The sequence below is a fragment of the Chenopodium quinoa genome, unplaced genomic scaffold (genome assembly GCF_001683475.1).
Source record: "Chenopodium quinoa cultivar QQ74 unplaced genomic scaffold, ASM168347v1, whole genome shotgun sequence".
NCBI lineage: Eukaryota > Viridiplantae > Streptophyta > Magnoliopsida > Caryophyllales > Amaranthaceae > Chenopodium > Chenopodium quinoa.
This window is the reverse complement of record NW_018743863.1, coordinates 1975148-1995249: the sequence shown is the minus strand read 5'-3', so window position 1 is coordinate 1995249 and position 20102 is coordinate 1975148. Positions and strand designations below refer to the sequence as shown.

Here is a 20102-nt window from a genome sequence, read left to right as displayed (position 1 = left end):
CAGGAGGACGAGTCATCTCTACAATAAAGTCAGCAAAGGCTTGCCCCTTCACTGCTTTTCTAGGCTCGAAAGTAACTTCGAGGCTCTGTATTTCTATGGCCCATTTGATCATTCGTCCTGACGACTCCATGATGGTAAGGGGCCGCTTGATTGGTTGGTCGGTATACACGACGACTGCATGTGCCAAAAAGTAAGGCTTCAATTTTTTAACAGCCATGAAGAGTGCAAGACCAAATTTCTCCACTAGGGGATACCTCAACTCGGCATTTTTCAGTACGTGACTGACAAAGTAGACCGGGAGCTGACAGCCGTCCCTTTCAGCAAGGAGCACAGCGCTTAACGCATGATCAGAGACGGCCAGGTACATGTAGAGATCCTCTTTGGGCAAAGGGCTGACCAGCCTCGGCAAGGAATGCAAGTGAACTTTTAATTTCTGGAAGGCGACCTCAGCATCCGGCCCCCATTCAAACCTTGCCTTTTTCTTAATTGCCTGGAAAAAGTATAGGCATTTGTCGCCTGATCGGCTTAGGAATCTCCCCAAGGCCGCCAGACAACCTGTTAACTTCTGAACCTCTCGGATGGTACGAGGCGACTGCATGTCAATGACCGCCTGCACCTTCTCAGGGTTCGCCTCTATTCCTCTCTGATTGATAAGGAATCCGAGAAATTTCCCAGACTCAACTCCAAATACACATTTCTTGGGATTGAGCATGACATGGTGCCGCCTGAATGTGGCGAAAGTTTCTCGGAGGTCTGTCAGATGATCTTTTTGAAGTTTAGTCTTGACAATCATATCATCAATATATGCCTCGACGTTTCTCCCAATCTGATCAAAGAACACTGTGTTTATCATTCGTTGGAAGGTAGCCGGGGCATTCTTAAGACCAAACGGCATGACCGTGTAACAGTATAACCCCTGATCAGTGACGAAGGCCGTCTTCTCCTGATCTTTCTTCCATAAGGGAATTTGATGGAAACCAGAATAGGCGTCCATGAAACTCATCAAGGCATGGCCGGCTGTTGAGTCGACCAGGTTATCAATTTTAGGCAGAGGGTAACTGTCTTTGGGGCACGCCTTGTTTAAGTCTGTGTAGTCTACACACATTCGCCAGGTGCCATTCGGCTTTTTAACAAGCACCACATTTGCAACCCAGTCTGGGAAGTAACATTGCCGAATGAACCCTGCATCAAGTAATTTTTTAACTTCGGCGGCTGCCGCCTGACTTCTTTCTTCGCCATGGTTCCGCTTCTTTTGCCGTAACGGCTTCTTTTTCGGATCCACAGCGAGTTTATGTACTGCCAGATCAGAACTAATGCCTGGCATTTCATGGACTTCAAATGCAAAGATGTCCTTGTATTCTTTCAATAGGTTGTGAAAGTCGTCACCAAGGTTTCTCAGAGCAGTCGTCCCAACTTTGACTGTTCGGTCAGGACGTGAGTCGTCTAAGATCAGGTCCGCATGCTCACCAGCCGGCTGAGGGCGGAACTCATCCGGCCGCTCCTCTGCCAATGATTGCTATTTTCTTGCTTTTCTTGCGGACTCTGTCTGGGACGCCTTTCTCTTTTTGTCGCCTGTTTCTTGAACAGGCGCACTCTCCTTGACATTGTCAAGGTCTGTTTTTTCTCCACTTGACCCAGTGGCCATAACAGTGGGCTTGACATCCGAGAGATAGCACTCTCGGGCCATCCTCTGATCTCCCCTTAGGGAGCCGACTGTTCCATTATCCCTCTCAAACTTAAGCAGCATAAGAGACGGGATTATAACAGCCTTGGAATTATTCAGGGTTGGTCGACCCAGAATCATAATGTAGGCCGAGAGTTCCTCTACTACTAGGAACCGGACTACCATGTGTCGTCCTTCCCCTTTTTCGCCCAGGCGAATGGGTAAATCTACTTGTCCCAGTGGGTGGACGACTCCTCCTCCAAACCCTATTAAAGGGTGGGAGGCCGGATGTATGCAGTCCGTCTGATATTTCAGTTTTGACAGACATTTGCTGCTGATGAGATCTGAGGAGCTCCCGGTATCTATGAGGATTCGGCCAACTCTCTGGTTGGCCACTTTACATTCAATAACGAGAGGGTCGTCATGCGGCCCCCTTACCCCTCCTAGATCCTCTTCAGTGATGACAATCTCAGGAAATGTATATTTGGACGGCCGTTCTTGGTGAACGGAATTTACATCTAACCGCCTTATATTATCTTTGTTGCCCCTAATAGTGGGGCCGCCTCCTGAGAAGCCGCCTGCAATGGTGTAGACGACTGCATCATCTGTATCGGAACTGTCGGCCTGTTGATTCTTTTTGGCCGACTGCTTTTTTGAGGAAGTGTTCCCCGTAGATTTCTTGACATAAGTGTCAAGATCACCTTGCTCAGCCAAGCGGTCTAGGTACCGCATGAGACTGATGCAGTCATTGGTGTGATGACCAACGTCATCATGATAAGCACAGATTTTGTCTTGGTTCCGGTTGTTTGCAGAACCCTTCATGGGGACCGGCTTCTCAATTGAGAACCGTCCCTTTATTTCTTTTAGGATAAACTGGTTATCCTTGTTAAACACATACTTTGGGGAGTATGGTTTGAATTCTTTTTTCTTTTTCTGGGCCGGCTGTTTACAGGAATCAACCGCCCAGACCTCTTTTCTTTTCTCATCTTTGTTAGACGACTGTTTCTGTCGTCCGTCTCTTTTGTCGAACCTTTTCCCGTCCGACTGTTTTATCGTACACAGATCAGTCGCCTGTATATAGGCTTCTGCTTCAATCAAGGCCTCTTGAAGAGTAGCCACCCTTTTTCGAACTAAATCAAATTTGAAGGTAGACCCGTCTTTGAGACCTCTAAAAAAGTCAGTATAAGCTACCTCATCCGGTAACCCTTGAATCTGTATTCTCATCAGGTTGAACCGCCTGATGTAAGAACGAAGCCCCTCCTTCTCGCCCTGCTGAATTGTTCCCAAATCAAGGGTCGTTTTCTTCGCAGGGATGTTCATAGCGAAGTTGGAGGCAAATAAGTAAGCAAGCGTCCTGAAGCTGTTTACACAACCAGTCGGCAGGTTGCCGAACCATTGCTGTGCGATTCCCTTGAGAGTCGCTGGGAAACACTTGCACCAAGTGGGATCATCCAACCCTTGAAGGTACATCAGGTTGGTGAATGCCATCAGATGGTCTTCTGGATTAGTAGTGCCGTCATAGGCGCCTACTAGTACATTTTTTACTTTGGCCGGCTGAGCGGCTTCAGTAATTTCCTTGGAGAAGGCCGACGGCTGTTCACCAAGTCTAAGCAGCCGTAGCTGCCAGTCCATAGGTTGGACGTTTTTTGCTGCAGGTCCACCAAATGGAGGTGGCTGCATAAAATACTGTTGTTGCGGCACAAATGGTAAGTTTGGTACCGCCTGGGCACTATGAAAGCCGGACTGACGGGAGGTGCCGCCTGACTGACTCTCATGGTACGACTGAGTATGCCTCATCGAGGCATTTCGCAAAGTGTCTTGAAAATTTGAAGTAGAAGCCGACTCTGACAATCGGTCACTCTTCTTCTGCTCTAGCAGTAGCCGAGCATATGTGAACGTTTGCTTTGACCCGTCCGCCTGAATATGACGAACCGGGTTCCTATTTCCCGTAGGATAACGGAATTTTGTGAAATCAAGAGCAAGTGGCTCCCGCTTCTTGGATTTAGGATGAGGAGTCGCCTCTCGCCCTTGAACTGGCTTCCTCTTCAGTGAAGTGGAAGGTTTTTTGGCCGACTGCTCTTTGACTGAAGCAGGCGGCTTTTTGTTGATCAACTCTTGAATCTCTCCCTTGAAGTCCCTCATGAAGGTCATGAGTTCGTTCCTTGTGATGGGAGCAGACCCATCAGTCGGCTGTTGCCGAGCAGGCGGTGCGCCTGCTGGCTCGCTTCCTGTTTGAAGATGCTCCCGTTCCCTCCTTTCGGTATGACGGGTACGTCGGCCCTTAGGGTCCCGTCTGGAGCTGTATGAGTTTCCACTTCAAATTCACTTTCGGTATCATGGTCCGACTGAACTTGAGGGTCGTCTAGGGAACGCCTCTCTTCAGGAGTCGGTACAGACTTGGATGCCATCTCTGAAGTACTCTCCCCACAGACGCCGCCAAATGTTTCGGGGTTTTCTGATGTCCTGCGGGAGAGTTACAATTCCGAGACTGGAACCGGACGCCTGTACCTGCAAAATAACGGAGACTCCTGAGAGCTCCGCCTCCAACGGTCAAGTTAGTACCTGATTAAGGAGTAATTAATACGGAAATTAAAGTAATAAGATCTCTCTAGGTGAGAGTGTTTAATGTTGGTAATCTGCGTCGTTAGCGAGATTAGCCGGTTACTAGTGTTCCGTAATGTTTCTGTTCTTCTCTTGATTTCTTGATCTGCCTAATTAATGAGGATTAATTGAGTATTTATAGCCTTGAGAAGTGTGCCACTCTCTAGGTTTAGGGTAAACCTAGGGCTGACCGGGCCTCTAGACAGGATTGGGCCTTGTTGGCCGGTTTTCCCATTTGGCATGGGTGGACACGTGGCGTGTCTCAATTGGTCCGTAGAGGACGTATCTGTGATTGACACGTGGAAGGCTCCTATTGGCCTTCGTGAAGGACACGTGGCGGAACCTGGTTGGTCCACTTGTCAGACGGTGATTGGTGGATAAAAATCCCCTAATCAAGTACCCTTACATTTGCAGAGAGGGTTGCCTCTATAGAACTTGATTAATTCAAATTTGAAAATGGGAATTGAAATTATACTGCAAGTAGCTTAAGCTGCTGCAAGGCAGTTCACTAATAGGATACCTTTGTCTATTTAATAACTGATATCCATTTAATCATATATTGCACCAGTGATCAAAGGTCAAATATCATATAGCAAGAAAAATAGAGTAAAAATCCTAAAACACCCAAGCCAGCCAGTGTTCAAAGACACCATGTGGACAACAAGCCTCATACATCAATAGGAAACAAAACTTAAAGACACAAGTAAGACAACCCACAAACAATACAACTGTAGAAATTGATGCTAAAAATGTCACAACACCTAGAAGCTAGAAGTCAAGACTCAATGGAATCTTGGGGAATATTAAATAAGAAGATCATCAATTAAATATGTACTACATTTGAAATTGATAAAACAATAGGATTCATTATGGAATATTGTCAAACACATAGTGTGCATCAAAATTTAAGCACAAATTAGTAAAATGCAAGTACCAAAATTGACAAAATCAATCTCTATAACCATTCATAACCTTAGAAATTATATATAAAAGTTCGAATTACACTATAAAGAACCCTAAATTAACAAATGAAGCAAAATTAAAACTAAAATCAACTAATAAGCTCGAAATCGCCAAAAATCGCAAAAAAAAAATTGACAAAAACCTTAAGTAATCAAACTAAAATCAACGAAAATCAAACTTTAATCAATGAAAATCAAACTTAAAATCAACGAAAATTACCTTGACAAAGAATCAATGAAGTTAGAAGCAGAATTGATGAGGAATCAAAGCAAAGGAAGAGAGCAGTAAGAAGGGAGCAGAGAAATTGAAGGAGGAGAGAGAAAAAAATGTGCGTCGAATGAAGGATGAGAGAGAAAATGCTGGAAAATTGTATTTAAAATTACATTTAATTGGGATAAATTGTAGCCATTGAATGCAATTAATCCAACGGTTATAATATGTCCTCACATATAATAGGGTTCTCATATAAGGAGGGTGCTCTCATATGATCCTATTTATATATATATATATATATATATATATATATATATATATATATATATATATATATATATATAATCGAGATCTTGTGAGAATCAAGGCCTATAATAGGAACTATGAACTCATTTGAGCCATTGATTATTTGATTTGACGGCTGAGATGTTGTCCGCCTTTTTGTTGAGTAATGGCAGTTTGGTAAATTTATCGAACTAGCAGAATGACTACCCTAAATCGTCCCTTTTTCCATTATCAGTTCTCTCTCATCAATTAATTTTCTCTCTCCTCCTACAAACTCTCTCTTCTCCTGTGATTTCTCCAATCTCTTCACGCACCCTCAATATTACACATTTCATCTTCTCATCTTCATGCATCGTTCTAGCAAGTTGATGGGCAAGTAAGTTTATTCGATTGTCATTAGTATTGGTTTCTTAAATTTAATTCGATTTTGAATCCAATTTTTGCGATTTTGATTGTGAAATTAGAGTTTCCCAATTATTTGTTTGAGTATTTTTTAGTTTCGATCAAGTTCAAAATTAGGGATTTTGCTATTTTTATTTGATTAATGTGTGTTTTCTCTTTGATTTATAATCAGATCAATATTTTGTGTTGTTTTGGTAGAGATTTAAGGATCTATTGTTATTATTTGTAATATAATTCGTTTTATTTTAGTATTTTTCGAATTCATACTGTACAAATATAGATGATTTATTGAAATTTAAATAAGTTCTTGTGTTAGTGATGTGGCTATTTGTGGTCAGGGGGTGTGGTGTTGTGTCCTGATTGTTGCTGAGTAGGTTAGAGAGTTGAATAGGATAGTAAAGTGGAGATATTGCTTGATTGAGATTATGGTGTAATTCTTATAATTTTACAAGTATATTGCTAACAACAGAACTTTGATTTACTGTTTATTTGAGTTGTGGATGATCAATTTTGATTTTCATTAGGATAAAGAATATGAATTTAGCATAGGTAATTAAGTTGTTAACTACATGGTTTTAATCTTTACTTCTCTGTTTTATTGAAAGGTAAGGTTTTGTAGGATGCACGACAGGTGTTTGATGAAATTCCCCAGTAAAAACTGAAATTTGGTAATATGATAGAGTGGCAATTACTTCTGTTAATTTCGATGAGGTCGCATCATCAAGTCAATATTACTATATTAGGTTACAAAACATAGATTTAGTTGGAAATTCATGTAGATGACCTCAGTTATTGGTTGGTGATTAAATGAGTATGATGTTTGATTGTTTCTTTTAACCATACATTTTTGTATTGGGAAATGTATAATGCATGATCAGGTACCTCTAAAGACAAATTTTTGAGGTGAATTGATCAATTGACAAATTGGGATTGAAACAATTGATCGATTGGCATTGAGACGAGCACTTAGTTGGTCTGATGGTGAGCTGATGCAATCAGATGCAAAGCCATGTTCAAGTTTAATGAGACAGACAATATTTATCTGTTATAATTTTTTTACTTTTGTGACATTTTTATTTACTTTTTCTATACTTTGAATGTTTATACTGGCCTACTAGCTCAATTGGTAGAGCATTGTGCAAATGCGCAAAGGAAGTGGGTTCGATTCCCATGTAGGTTATTTATTAGTTGAAACTATAACTATAATTGTTTAATCAGTTTTCTACCAAAATATAAAATCCACTTTTTACATTGATTTATTTAATTTAAATTTGAAAACCTTTACTTTAACCTCAACTCATATACTTTTCTCTTAATTGATTACTATTGATTTTTAGAACGATATAAAAGTAGATGACTCGGTTTCTATACGTGATTTCATTTTACATATACAATAGAACGTTTTTTATTTTCTTTTCAATTTGCTTTTGGTATTGTTATATTATGATTCACTTTTGAGTTATTATAATTTACTTTTGTGATATTATGATTTACTTTAGAGATATATTAATTTACATTTTTAGTTTTCTACTCACTTTTGAGAGATTTTGATTTACTTTTGAGGTATTTTGAATAAATTTAGAGTGTCCTGTAATTACTTTTTAATTGTTTGGACTGTGAACACTCTGAAGTTTGGCTTTTAACTTAAACTTTGCTGCGAATAGCTAAGAACTCAAATCACGCTGTCTTGCCTTATGAAACTTGTGCAAGATTAATAAAACTACATTGTTACTCTAATTTCTCATTTCACTTTCCTCCACCAGAACTCTGTTTTCAATTGTTACTGACTTGCTGCATGATTTGCTGTATTTCAACTGCCATCATATATTTATTTTTGAAGAACAAAAACGAAATTTCATATCTATATCTTCTGTTATTGTTGGCCCATAGAGTTAAGATTTTGGAGAGGTATCATGATATTCTCTACAGTAGATGAGGATCCCTTTATACTTCATTAAACCTATCTAGCTTTAAGCGTCTAACTTACTCTGCATTCTGCGACTCTTCAGCCTTTCATCTTTACATAAACATACGACTGATAAACCCTTTGGCATCTCCGTTATACTCAAAGTTTCATAGTCACTAATCATTGAAATCCAAATAATTATTCATACACCTTAGAGTTAATATGAATTACTTTTAAGTTATTTTGATTTACTTCAAATTGGTTTATATTAACTTTTAGAGATAACCTATGTAGGAATTGAACCTACACCTCTATGCATATGCATAGTGCTCTACCACTTGAGCTAATAGGTTTATGTTAAAGTCGTTTTCTTATTTACTTTATATTCTTATTTATTTACTCTTAGAGACAACCGATGTATTTCTCTAGTGATAATAATAAAAAAAATAATAATAATAATAAAATAAAAAAAAATAAAAAAAAAATGATGTTATTCTCATCATATGAGAACAATGTTGATAAAGTAGAGCTTTGATTGGATGAGAACAATGTTTATAAAGTAGAGCTTTTGCTCATGACTTTCCAATGTACATTGCTGGTGTATCTCCCAAAGAATGTCATGAATCACTTTAGCTTCAAGATGTGAGAACGCTCATGCAGCGAACCTATGAATGCAACTGTTTAGCTCAATGAAGCTTATACTAGGCAACTTTATTACACCAGAACTTCTCATTGTAGTCCGCAACTTAGAGTAATTTGCCGCAATATGGCCGTAGTAGTACTGAGAAACCGTAGTAGCACAAATGGGAACATCCACTCAACCCAAAAGTTGACAAACTTCAGAGTAAATGACTACAAAAATTGCAAGCGATAACATGTTATTTGGAAACTTATATTTCTAGTAACTCAATTACATATATGCTTAAACGAGCCCAAGGATTTTCCTCAATTACAAAAATCTATAATCAATTAAGCTTATCATTTTAAGGGCTGCATGATAAGGAAATTCATATAGTAAATCTTCAGTGACAATCAGTAACTTGATAAAGCATCTCATAAATAATGTACTTTGTATAAACTATAAAGGCGTCTTATAATACTAAGAGGCATTGTATGGCCTCACTAATGAGTACTCCATAAGTTAGCTTCTGTGACTTCACAATGTTGCTTAGATATCATATCTTGAAACCATTGCAAACCGTTCGTTAAAATTATTATCAAGAGAAACAACAATCTCATATATGCAGATATATATGGCCAGTCAGTTCCTTGGTTTAATTCCAAGGTAAACAAGTCTTAAACTCATTGAAAATTGGTTAATGATGAACAATGTATATAAAATATCTTCTCCAATGCTTTCCTTCCATGCCCATGAAAGGCTAACCCCACAATCATTGTAGTCCAAGACACTACGCTCTTTCTATATTTCCTGATTTTACATATGTATCAACAAAAGTAAAGCAACTAGAAAAACTTGACTAGAATGGAAAGCAATAAAGCACTGAAAAGTAGAAAACAAAAAAGCTAATAAGGGAGGCCCTTAAAGAGCAGCATCTTCAGGTCAAATGGGAGTTCAACCTCATATTTGATTTACTTTAACTAATTTTATATCTACTTTTAGTACTTGGAAACTCAAGCTCATTTGTCCAAGCATTATAAGATATAACAGAAGGTTTTGAATCTTATATCTTAATCATTCATAGCAATTTCTTGATTTCAGAAGTAGAAAAGGAGAATTTCATTTCTATTTACTCCTAGAAATATTTGATTTACTTTAACTTATTTTGTATCTACTTTTATAAGGCTATACCCATCTATAGTAGATAGATAATCATCAATATGAAGCAAAAAAAAAAAAAAAAATGGCAAATTCAGGCATGAAAATCTCACAAATACTCCTCATAATTCATAAATTTACACAAAAATCAGTAACAATAATAAATGAATATCATACAAAATTAATTCTCAAGAAATTGTTTATTACTTCAATTGTTTAGCTAAATTTAATATCAAAATTATAAAATGCAAATAAACCTGGATTTGAGCTTGATATTGCAAATTCGTGAGGGATTCATTGTCGCTGAAGAAATTGCACTTGAGAAATCGGATGAACTCCAAAATTGTAGCTGACAAAATAAAACTAAACGTCGGCAATTATAATTTTGCGATAAATCAAATAAAAAAAAACAGTTCAAAATCCATAATTTTCTAAGATTATCACAACAGTATGAATTTCGCATAAATTAAAATTTGAAATTATACCTAGTTTTTCGACCTTTCATCAAGTAATTTCGTTCAAAACGAGTGAAAATCAATGAATAATTTCGTCAGCAGAAGAAATTAACAAACGAGAAAGAGAAATTTATGGCAGTTTTTGAGAAAAATTAATGGCGAGTTTTAGCAAAAATGGTGTGAGGAGAGAGAAAATGCTTGAGGAGAGAGAGGACAGAAAGTTCGCTTGATTGTGAAATAATTTGCGCTGTTCATCAAGCGCACATCTAAATTAGGTCCAACGGCCCTAATTAGTTCCTACTTCCTATTATTCGGCTAGTTCTCACGGTAACCGTTCAATGCAAGTTATGAATATTTTGTACATCTGATCAAGCGATGCAATTGATTAATTATAATTGTACCCACACCAATATATTTTTGATTTTTCTAGAAATTAAAATATATGGGTAGTAATTATTTTCACGATTTACCAAGTGATAGACAACTATATTTATTGACATTTAATTGGAAAGACACTTTTAAATTCCCAATATAATTAAATAATCAGTAAATTTTTAACTTGAAAGAGGAAGCTACCATGTAAATTTTGTGACGGGTTATTTCCAAATTCATTCCCCTTAATATGATTTTTGGATAAACAACTTTCAAGAATGTGGAGAGTTACGTGGTTTTACCACGAAGTATTGAAGTAACAGAGAATTTTAACCGTCAAGGAGTGACACAAGAGTGATTATATACATGAGTAGTCACTTCACTCAAAATTTTCCTTCTTCATTAAGCCAAGTTTTATTTCTCTCTCTTACTTTCTATCTTTAAGAAATTCAATTGGTCAGAGTTCTTCAACCACTTTCTAAAATTGGATTTTGAAATTATCATGGAGGATCTTATAAATCTCATTCACATGCTACATTGGGCCTGATAGGGAAGTTTATGGAGTTGGTATGTTCTATGTCGACAATATACTCCATGGATCCATTGAGTATCCAAATGAGTGCCCAAATCAACATTTTAGCCATGGATAGATGCGCTAAATGGTGGAGAAAGTACAAGAATCGGAAGAGAAATCGCCTCAACAGGAGGATCAGGAAGCGATTGGGGGAACAAACCTGCCATTTTGAAGATGAAGACGGACCTGCTGGGCCTAGCGCTTTTCAAGTGGGTGCAAACATTGATCTTTTAAAGAATTTCATACTTCCTCACTTAGAGGATAAAGAGGATAGGGCGAACGCTGCCTTGGTTTGCAAAGGATGGGCCAAGGAGATGAAAATGATCTTTCCTCCCACGTTCAATGGAAAATTGGAGGCAATGAGTATTTCTTACTCCAAGACGTACTACGAAGTCAAGGTAACCAGGGGTACAGAGGGGGAAATGCACACCCTGATGTACAAATGCGCTTGCCAATTACAGTACGAGGAGATTTTCGAACATCATAGAATTAACTGGCTCCTTGCAGAGCCTGGCGATAATGAATTCGAGGATTATCTCGATGATCCTGGACTATAGAATAAAGTAGCCCTAGGATGACCCAAGATATTAGAGGCATCTCAATAGTATATCGTTGTATATATTTAGCCTTAAGTCCTTTAAAAGAGCATACACAATTCAAAAGTTTTGAAATGCTCTTCTTTTGTAATTATTTTATCTTTATGAATATTAAGTAATGTTTACATTCCGTGTTCTTTGATATTTACAAAGTAAGACATACACAATGCTTTATATTTATGTATGAAAAGTCATAATTTTGTTGGTTTCAAACGCCATCAACCACCCGAATTAGGGGGGCATTTGTTACACCCAAAAAACAGATTTTTGACTTTTGTTTGAGCTTCTTGACTTTGACCGAATAGAAAGGTTTTACAGTCAGTAAAAGGTCTTTGGGCTAAACTGGTCAAGATATAAAAGCAACTAGGTTGATATCACATAAAGGCCGGTTTAGGAGGCTAATGGATGTTTTAAATTTTTGAAGAAGTGTTGGCGCCAATAAGCATAATCGTACAACAGTTTTAGGAGTCAGCCATAACCGCTCAATTTCGCCTATAAATAGAAGTGCAAAGAACAAATGAAGACGTAAGCAAATCAATCAATAACAAGCATTTCATTTCTTTTAAGCTTTCTTATTAGCTTTAATTTCGTAGTTTCCCTTGGCTTAGTAGCTAAGCGATAGTGTAGTTTATCACGTAGCATGTATTGAAGATCGTTCGTCTTTTCTAATTGTATGATCATGGAGGTAACCTCTCGTTTAATTTGTACAATTGTAGACCTGACCCTATCCTTTAATTAATGGATTGCATTTGTATCTTTTGTCATATGTTTATCTACTCGTTTCTTTGAGCAATCTAAATTGTTTTACTTCTTTTGGGAAAGTTTCCTTATTGTTTTGTTTTTACGTTAGCAAAGTTATCAATCTTTGAAACCAGTAACTCGAGGGGCATCCCCCTAATGCTCTACAACAAGATAGAGTATTTAACTTGTTGGTCATGAGCAATATTTATCTCAACATGGAATGTGTATGATTGTGATCCTTGACCCAAAGGCCCAACTACGACTTTTGAAGACAAACATTGCTTGCATTACACTAGGGATGCCAATAGCGCGGGGCAGGGCGAATGTTGGCCTTCCCATTCCCATCCCCATCCCCATCCCTGCCTAACATTCTTATCCCTATCCCTACCCTACCATTCGTCGAACCGAGACCTATCCACGCCCCACTGGTTGGAGATGGGGCTGATCTCCTACTCGGTCCACCTCACTAAAATCCCTACATTACACAAATCAAAGGAGGCTATATCTGTTGATGATTTAGAGTGTTGGAGTGGAGCGCCCGCGCCACTGTTCAGCGCGCAAGCACAAGGTCGGCGCGGCCCGCGATAAAAGCGTGTCAAAATCGCGCCAAGTCTCTGGAATCTTGCAAAATTTTGGCAGATTTGGGGAGGCGCGCCTGCGCCTCTTTGAGTAGCGCCCGCGCCGCTTCCCTTGTCTGCGGGTTTTACGGTTATTCCTTTTAATTAAAGGAGTTTTCATTTTGATGGAGATAAATAGTTTTTTTTCTCTCCTCTCTACTATTCTCTCTTCTCTACAATATATTTGAAGAAACTTGCAATCTCTTCATCTAAATCTCTATCAATTAAGTTTGTTTTTTGAGAATTTGATCATCTTACTACATTTCTTAGTGCTAAGATTGTAGTGTTCGTCTATTGTATCTCAAAGCGAATTTTCGGTTCAACCCAAGCACCGTTGTGGGGGAAATAATCGCTTTAGGAAAGTGTTTATACGCCTTAGACGAGTATCAAGTATTGAAGACTCACGTGTTCCTTGGTATTCTCATGCTCTAGTTGGTTTCATTGGCTTGGAGTGAGGCAAGTGTATTTCTTTCATACTTGTAGTTTAGTTTGATTTCTTCTGTAATTTTCATTCTAGACTTGTTTTGCTTGGTTTGTATGTGTAATTGAATTTATACATATAATGTAATTTTCTTATTTTCCCTCATTTCTGTTGTACTAGAGATTGTACAAGTAGGAGTATTTTCATAACAATCTAAAGCGATTATATAGAATCATGTCTAGTGTGAAAGAACTTACCACTAATTTTGTCAAACTCAAGAAGTTTGATGGTGTGGAGTTTCGACGTTGGAAGAAGAAGATGTATTTTCTTCTTACTTCGTTGAAAGTTGCCTATGTTATTAGTACTCCTAGGCAGGTAGAACATGAGAATGAGACAATGGAAGATGTTCGTGAGAAATCAAAGTGGGATAATGATGACTTTATTTGTCGGGGTTACATTCTTAATGGGATGGAGGATGACTTATTTGATGTTTATCAACATATGGAGTCCTCTAAGGAGCTTTAGGAGTCCTTGGAGAGAAAATATATGGCGGCAGATGCTTCTAGCAAGAAGTTCCTTGTAAGTAATTTTAATAATTTCAAGTTTGTTGATATTAGGTCCATCATGGATCAATTTCATGAGATACAACGTATATATGGCAACTTGAAACAACATGGAATTAGTGTAGATGAACTATTTGTTGTTTCAAGTATTATTGATAAGCTGCCTACTAGTTGGAAAGATGTGAAACTTGAATTGAAACACAAGAAAGAGGACATATCTTTGTCTGATTTGGCTACCTATCTTCAAGTTGAAGAAGGGATAAGGGCCATGGAAAATGCTAAGGATGGGAATCCTAGCACACCCACCATTAATGTGGTGGAGGAAGGTAAATCTAGTGCTTCAACTAGTGGAAAAAGGAAGAATAACAATTCTTCCAAAGGAAAGTCCAAAAAAAAGAAGGACAACAACAAGTTTGCTCGTTGGGAATGCGGTAAAACTGGACACCGCAAGAAGGACTACTTTGTTTTCAAGAAGAAAATGGAGAAATCCAAGGAGGGCCAAGCTTCTAAGAGAAAGGACCCACCCAACAAAGGTAATCCTTTACGTGAGGTTGAATTTAATTCCGGTTTGGATTTAAATGCAATGGATCCTAACATTTTTATAGTACAGGATGATGACTCATGGTGGATTGATTCGGGGGCTTCTAGGCATGTATGCAAGATGAAGCATTGGCTTAAAACCTTTCACAAGGTTGTTGATGGAGAAGAACTCTATATGAGGAGCAACTCAACCATCAAGGTCTAAGGGAGAGGACAAGTTGAGCTAATGTTTAGTTCGGGCAATGGTATCATTCTTAGGGATGCATTATATGCTCCGGAGATCAATAGGAATCTTGTATCTGGCCCTACCCTGAATCGACTTGGATATAAACTAGTGTTTGAAGCAGATAGATGTATAATTACTAGAGGTAGCACTTTTATTGGACGTTGTTATTTAAATCATGGATTGTTTAAACTCTCGTTAAGAGAGATGTTTGTAATGATGGATGATGTTTGCTTGAATGTTGATAATGACAATGGTGTGAGTTTGTTTTATTTATGGCATTCTAGATTAGGTCATGTTAATTTCAATAAGTTGAATTTCATGTCTAAACTAGAGTTAATTCCTCCATGTGATATTTCTCCTAATAAATGTTCTACTTGCATGTTGAATAAGATCACTAGAACTCCTTTTAAAAGGGTTGAGAGAAGTTCTAATATTTTAGAACTGATTCATAGTGACTTATGTGACTTTTATAGTTCACCTTCTTTGGGAAATAAAAGATACATAGTTACTTTTATTGATGATTTTTTCAAGGTTTTGCTATGTGTATCTTTAATATTCCAAAGATGAAGCCTTAGTAAAATTTGATATTTAGAAGAAAGAGGTAGAAGTGCAAGTAGAATCTTTTATTAAGAGAATAGGAACCGATAAAGGGGAGGAATATTATGATCCAGCTTATTTCCAATCTTTGGGTGTAATTCATGAGACTACAGCAGGTTATGCACCACAATCAAATGGTGTAGTTGAAAGGAAAAACAAATGTCTTCAAAAAATGGTTAATTCCATGTTATCTTACTCCGGTTTGAGTGAAGGGTTTTGGGGTGAAGCAATGTTGACAGCTTGTCACATTCTTAACCGTGTTCCCATTAAGGGAAAAGATTCCACTCCTTATAAACTTTGGTACAAAAGAAAACCTAACTTAAGGTACTTGAAAGTGTGGGATTGTAGGGCAGTTGTAAGAGTGCTTGGCAACAAGAAGAGAAAGCTCGGTGAACAGGGCTTGGAATGCATTTTTATAGGTTATGCTGAGCATAGTAAAACCTATAGGTTCTATGTAACAGAACAAAATGACTATCATTCAATTATTGAGTCAAGAGATGCAATTTTTTATGAAAACCAATTTTCATCAATGAGTAGACCTAAGGATCTACAAACTAGTACCAAAGGAAAGGAGATTGTTGATTTTGATGATCAACTTGAATCTCATGAATATACATTTGATAATGAGAATGTTGAAACTCCTCAAGTTAGGAGAAGTACTAGGGTAAGAAAACCTAGGAACCCTCTTGATAACTTTATAATTTATTTAGTTGAAGGTTCTAATAGGGATGCCCTTAGTTCTACTACTCCATATTGTTTCAATGTGGATAGTGATCCAAAGAGTTATAGCGAGGCCATAACTTCACAAGATAGTGCATTTTGGCAGGAAGCTATAAATGATGAGATGGATTCCATCATGGGAAGTAATACTTGGGTCTTAGAGAATTTACCTCCCGGTTGCAAACCTCTTGGTTGCAAGTGCATTTTCACTAGGAAAAGGAGACCGGATGGCTCCATAGTGAAATTTAAAGCCAGATTGGTTATCTAAGGCTTTAGACAAAGGCATGGTGTTGATTTTTTCGATACCTATGCACCGGTTGCAAGAATTACCTCCATAAGGTTATTGATTGCAATGGCTTCGGTATATAATCTAGTGATTCATCAAATGGATGTCCAAACGGCATTCCTTTATGGAGATCTAGGTGTATATGAAACAACCCGAAGGGTTTGTTTTGGAAGGACAAGAGAATAAGGTGTGTAAATTGGTTAAGTCATTGTATGGACTTAAACAAGCACCAAAGTAGTGGCATCGGAAATTTGATGACACGATTTTTTCCTTTGGATTCAAAGTGAATCAAGCTGATAAGTGTATATATAGCAAATTTGATGACAAAGGTCTTGGTGTTATCATTTGTCTATATGTTGATGATATTCTTATCTTTGGTACAAGTCTACAACAAGTAGAATTGACCAAGGAATTCTTGTCCTCATCATTCCAAATGAAGGATTTGGGATTTGGGGGAGGCGGATGTCATTTTGGGCATCAAGATTATTAGGGACAATGGAAGACTTATTCTAAGTCAATCTCATTACATTGAGAAGATGATCAAACGGTTTAATATGTTTAATAAGAGTCTTGTAAATACCCTCATGGAACCTAATGTTAAATTAGTTGAGAATTCGGGGAAAAAGATTTCCCAATTGGAATATTCAAGGATAATTGGATCCTTGATGTATGCCATGACAAGTACAAGGCCAGATATTGCATTGCCTGTAGGGAAACTTAGTAGATTTACTAGTAACCCGGGTGTACAACATTGGTTTGCAATTCGGAGGATCTTGAGGTACCTTAAGGGTACATTGGATTATGGTTTGTCTTATAGTGGATTTCCTTCAGTTTTAGAAGGATATTCTGATGCAAGTTGGATCACTTACAAAGAGGATGACTCTTCTGTAAGTGGTTGGGTGTTCATGTTTGGAGGAGATGCCATTTCATGGTCCTCCAAGAAACAAACTTGCATTGCCGATTCCACTATGGCAGCGGAGTTTATTGCTCTTGCCTCAGCTAGTAAAGAAGCTGAATGGTTGAGAAATCTCATGTTAGAGTTGCCTTTATTGCCTAAGCCAATGTCACCGGTGGCTATTCATTGTGATTCGAATTCGGCTTTGATAAAGGCATGTATTCAAGTGTATAATGGTAAGTCTCGGCATATTTCACTTAGGCATAGCCTAGTGAAAGAGCTTATCTATGATGGGGTCATAAGTCTTGGTTATGTTCCAACGAAATTTGGCGGATTGCTTTACTATAGAAATGCAGAGGCATTCCATCATATTTGCTTTGACTGGAATGGGTTTGTGTCCTAAAACACAAATTTTTGAAACCTAATCTAACGCTTGAAGAAACATCAAGTCTTAGATTCAATGTGGTTGAATTGCATTTTTGTTGTTTGTTAGCAATGTTTGATGACCCATATTGCTATGGTACTTGTGATGTGCAAGGTAGCGTTTAATGTTTGTTAGCAATGGTACTTGCTATGGTTGAATTGCATTTTTGTTGTTTGTTAGCAATGTTTGATTATTCAATGTGGTTGAATTGCATATTTGTTGTTTGTTAGCAATGTTTGATGACCCATATTGTTAGCAATGTTAGATTCAAAGATTTAGAGTTGAGAAGCACTAGATGAAGGTGTCTTGTCACAAGGGAACTATTACATATATGAGAACCTACCTATATAAGTTCGAAGTTTAACTGCTTCAAGAAGTCTAGATGGACATATAGACTTTGATGAACTTACGAAGGATACGAACACATGGCTGTTTAAAAGTGTCGAGTGATGATTAATTTGATTTGTCTTGTGTGTACTTCACTTTCGAATGGTTGGATATATCCGTGTGATTCAATCCATATGGAAATCATGGGATATGATCATCGTTAAGAGTGTTGTACTAGTGTCAATTCAATTCGTAGAGACATTGGCATTGATGCATGAGATGTAGCTTAATTGATAGAAGTGGAGAAGGTTTTTAAAGGTACACTCTAAATGGGGGAGGATTGTTGATGATTTAGAGTGTCGGAGTGGAGCGCCCGTGCCAGTGTTCAGCGCGCCCGCGCAAGGTCGGCGCAGCCCACGATAAAACCGCGTCATAATCGCGCCAAGTCTCTGGAATCTTGCAAAATTTTGGCAGATTTAGGGAGGCGCGCCCGCGCAGCTTGTAGCGCGGCCGTGCTGCTTCCCTTGTCTGCGGTTTTTAAGGTTATTCCTTTTGATTAAAGAAGTTTCCGTTTTGATGGTGACAGAAAGTTTTTTTTTTCTCTCCTCTCTAATATTCTTTCTTCTCTACAATTTATTTGAAGAAACTTGCAATCTCTTCATCTAAATCTCTATCAATTAAGTTTGTTTTTTGAGAATTTGATCATCTTACTACATTTCTTAGTGCTAAGATTGTAGTGTTCGTCTACTGTATCTCAAAGCTAAGTTCCAATTCAACCCAAACACCGTTGTGGGGGAAATAATCGCTTTAGGAAAGTGTTTACATGCCTTAGATGAGTATCAAGTATTGAAGACTCACGTGGTCCTTGGTATTCTCATGTTCTAGTTGGTTTCATTGGCTTGGAGTGAGGCAACTGTATTTCTTTCATACTTGTAGCTTAGTTTGATTTCTTCTGTAATTTTCATTCTAGACTTGTTTTGCTTAGTTTGTATGTGTAATTGAATTTATACATATAATGTAATTTTCTTATTTTCCCTCATTTCCGTTGTACTAGAGATTGTACAAGTAGGAGTATTTTCCTAACAATATCAAAGGTGATAGAACGAAATACATCAACCCCAAGTTGTTTTCTACTCATGGTTTGGAGATGGAAGGAAAAAGTAATGTCAAACATTTCTAGTCATGAACTTAGGTGATCTATTCACAAAGGCATTGCCACCTAGCAAATTTCAAGAACTCATGCGTATGACCAACATGCATCGTCTTTGTGATCTGTGTTAAATTAAGAGGGAGCCCTATATGTGTTGTACTCTTTTTCCATCGTCCAAATTTTATCCCACAAGGTTTTTCTTGGCAAGGTTTTAGTGAGGCAGACAAACATATAGGTGTTGTTTAGGGTAAAAATACCTTATACCACGTGGCCTAGTAGCATGATGACACGTGGCAGCCCACCAGAGGCCCAACGGGATCCAATCGGATGCTGACACGTGGCATTGTACCCCCAATGGGGGAGCAGATCCTCATCTGCTATCAATAGAGGAAATTCCTCATTTATTACACATTCACAAACATTCATAAATACATACCAAAAACCCGAGCAATTTTAATTGCGGAATCTATCTGAATCATGGAGAAAAACCCATTTACTTTCCGCCCGTTTACCCATTCGGAATCATACTAACTTGATCATCGGAGGCGGAACTCCACCCAACCGGAGTTTCGTGGTTTTGCAGGTACAAACGTCAGGCGCGCATATTCAGGATTGTAACTCTCCCGAGGGACTCCAAAAACCCCCAAAACATTTGGCGCCGTCTGTGGGGAGAGTAATTCTGAGATAGCATCTGATACTGTACCGCCTGTAGATGGCAGCCGACCTACGGCTTAGCCTGAGGTCCATACGGACCGTGATAATAGTGACGACTATGAGGTCGACACTTA

General features: G+C 38.1%; 1 long non-coding RNA gene across 2 annotated transcripts; it reads right to left on the bottom strand.

Moving 5' to 3' along the window:
- Positions 1-7645: 7645 nt before the first annotated feature.
- LOC110686515 lies at positions 7646-10571 on the bottom strand. Of its 2 annotated transcripts, none has more exons than XR_002504237.1 (3): positions 10296-10571; positions 10068-10173; positions 7646-8885 (listed from the first exon to the last, which is right to left on the bottom strand). It is a non-coding gene; the product is annotated as an uncharacterized LOC110686515 (long non-coding RNA). The 2 variants fall into 2 exon arrangements; XR_002504238.1 differs by having other exon boundaries at positions 10068-10159.
- Positions 10572-20102: the final 9531 nt, after the last annotated feature.